We start from the raw sequence: 3,088 nt of genomic DNA, 5'->3' as shown, positions 1-3,088 counted from the left end.
CCGCACCCCTCTCCGAGTCCTTTAGATGCCCATAGGTCCTGGAGGGAAACAAGGGAGGTGCCTGTAGCCTTTCAAAGGAAAAGCTTGTGGAGTTGTCCAGACTGCTTCGCATTGAGGTGTCAAAGGGTCAGTTTGTTAAGACCTGATCTTTTTCTTCTTATGTAAGATTTACTTTTGTCAGCTTGTCGCCATGAAATCGTCAAGATTTAGCTGTAACGTATGTACAAGGAGGATATTGTTACCCTAGCAATTTAGTGTTTTCCTTTGCACAATTTAATTACCAGCAGCTTGCTTACATCTCTTACGCATTGCAGACCCAGAGCAGAGCATTTTAGTATTTGCAGCTTTTCCCAATAAAACTTTTTTGGGGATTGAATTTTAAAATGCCCCATTCTGTTAAATTTAAAAGAAGCATGTTTTGCTTTGCTTTCTTCTCAGTATTATTACAGTATTGGCAGAAGGCGAGAGTGGACCTTCATCTTTCTGTGATCTTCAGTCTGGTGAAGTCCTCCCAGAGGGGGCAATCTAGAGATTCTGCCCCAGGAGGTTTGGTGAAGCACCCTGAGTAGTTCCGTTTAAGAGCCACAGCACAGGTAGTGGGTGTGCAGCCAGACATGTTGATGCCTTGTTTTTAGTAGCTCTTAGAAAAAAAGGAGCCCTGGTGTGCGTGCCACTGTGGGTTCATGCACTGGACTGCAAAGTCGTTTGAACCGCAAGTTTGGTGGTTCAATTACCAGCTGCTCCTGGGAAACCCTATACAGAGTTGCTATGGGTCAGAGCTGACTCAGTGGCACTTAACAACAAAAACAATGGAAGAAAATACAATCTGCATTATCCAGAATGTTTCTCTTCCTGGCGTTTGTCCTTACCCCATTTATTGCTAAAAGCAGAGCAAACCAAGTGTCTGGTTGAACTTACCCTACCCTTCTGGCATTACCACATTCCCTTTGATTATCAGGTGATTGGATCACTATCATACTGAGAATCCACAGGGCCCCTCTGCCAGCTAGCTCCTTTTGCATCCGATAAGATTGCACTGCCCCTTACTTAAGTTCTGCACTTGAAGGGTGTTGTCACCAGAGCCGTTGTTTGCAGTTGCCTGGCTGCCCCACCATGCCTGAGTGTCCTCTGGTGTCCTGAGGACATTATGGTGACTGCTTTTGCTTTCTGTGAGGACAGTAGCTGGTTCTGGTGGCCTGGAGGCTCAATGTGCCCTCCCATTTTAGATTCACCAAGTTTTAAATGTGCTCTCAACATTGTAGTCAGAGAAAGGCATTCTGTTTTAACTAGAGAAGCAGACAATAATTACATGGCTATGAGACACAAGGAGCCCTGGTGGCCCTGTAGGATAAGCACTGGACTGCTAACCATAAGGTCAGCAGTGCAAACCTACCAGCTACTCCATGGTAGCAAGATGAGCCTATCTGCTCCCATCAAGATTTCCAGCCTCAGACACCCTTGAAGTGAATCAATCACCTAATAATCATAGTCAAGCAAAGGGAATGTAGTAATGCCAGAGGAGGAGGCTGGGGTCCTTGCCCAACAAATGACGCCATGGCAGTAGGCTTGGTTTGATTTGATTTGGTTTATGAAACACAGAGGGACCATCTATCCCCACCCACCCTTACCCCCACCCAGCCCCAGCCACTACACCGCCTAGAGGGTCACTGTGAGTCAGTACTGACTCAATGGCACCTAACAACAACACCCCACCCCACGGAGTCCTGGTGTGGCGCTGGGGTTAATGTGCTGGACTGCACAGTGGTTTGAATCACAAGGTCAGCAGTTCAAGATCACCAACCACTCCTTGGAAATCCTATATAGGGTTGCTATGGGTCAGAACCAACTCGAAGGTACTTACAGCAACAACATACCACCCCACACCAGTTCTGCTACCCTTCCCCCACTGCTCCCCTCCTCTACTCCCCTCCCATCTACTCCCCTCCAGCCTCTGTAGCTGTGGAAGAACAATTATGATGAGTACTTGTGTGTTCTGCCCCAGGCCAGCCCTGCCAGTCACGTATACCCTGTTGACTGAGTGAGCACAGCTACCTTCTACCCACACAGATAGCTTCATACCTCACTTATTTAAAATCATGTGACCAGAAGGCATGCTTTCTTGTGGAAAACCTATTCTTCTAAGGATGAATCAGAGTTGTAAAAGTTCATATAAATTAACACCAAATTTGCATCAGTCTAGCGCCTCCTGGCCAAGACTCCAACTGACCTCATCAAGTCACCCTCTCAAATGGAACATGCCATGAAAACGATGATGTTCACATTTCATAAATTTACCAGGGAGAAATGGAGTCCTGGAGTGGTTAATGTGGGTTAATGTGCTGGACTTTAAGGTCATTTGAACTGCAAAGTCAGTGGTTCAAGCTCACCAGCTGCTCCTCGGAAACCTTATACAGGGTAGCTATGGGTGGGAACCAACTCAATGGCACTTAACAACAACAACAACAAATGCTACTTAACAAAGGAAGACCTGAGGATGCTTATGGAAAAAGAATTCCCTGGATTTTTAGAAAACCAAAAAGACCCTCTGGCCCTGGACAGAATAATGAATGACCTGGACCCATGCCAAGATGGCAAAATGGGCTGCCAGAGCTTTCTTTTGCTCATTGCTGACTCCCCGTTACATGCAACGGCGACTTTGTAGTCCACATGAAGCAGAAGGGAAAGATGTGAAAGTAGGCAGAATTGAGAAATCTCTGACACCCTGATAAGTGGTATCCCAAAATGCTGCTTAAGGAATCTGCCCCCCAGCTTCCCCCTGTGTAAGGCTCTCATGTGCAGATTGGGCCCTTTAGAATGTGTACAAATACAATCCATCCCATTGACAAATAGAGAAAGAAAAGTAAGTTCAATGCCAGATAAGCTTTTGATTTTTATATTGTATGCATCTTCTTGCCCTCAATAAAAAATACCTTTTTTAATAATAATAAATGATCACCAAATTGTTCATTGCCTTGTAGAATATATGTTGTTAAGTGCCGTTGAGTTGGTTCCAACTCATAGCAACCCTGTATAAGGTTTCCTAGGAGTTACCCAATTATTTCGTGTCTTGACTTTAATTGGAGCCCTG

General features: G+C 45.4%; 1 pseudogene; it reads left to right on the top strand.

Moving 5' to 3' along the window:
- The first annotated feature begins 1,554 nt into the window (after positions 1-1,554).
- On the top strand, positions 1,555-2,691 carry LOC102817565 (annotated as a pseudogene).
- Positions 2,692-3,088: the final 397 nt, after the last annotated feature.

This window comes from Chrysochloris asiatica, unplaced genomic scaffold (genome assembly GCF_000296735.1).
Source record: "Chrysochloris asiatica unplaced genomic scaffold, ChrAsi1.0 scaffold00173, whole genome shotgun sequence".
Lineage (NCBI taxonomy): Eukaryota > Metazoa > Chordata > Mammalia > Afrosoricida > Chrysochloridae > Chrysochloris > Chrysochloris asiatica.
The sequence above is the reverse complement of the archived record's forward strand: the minus strand, read 5'-3'. Positions and strand labels throughout refer to the sequence as shown.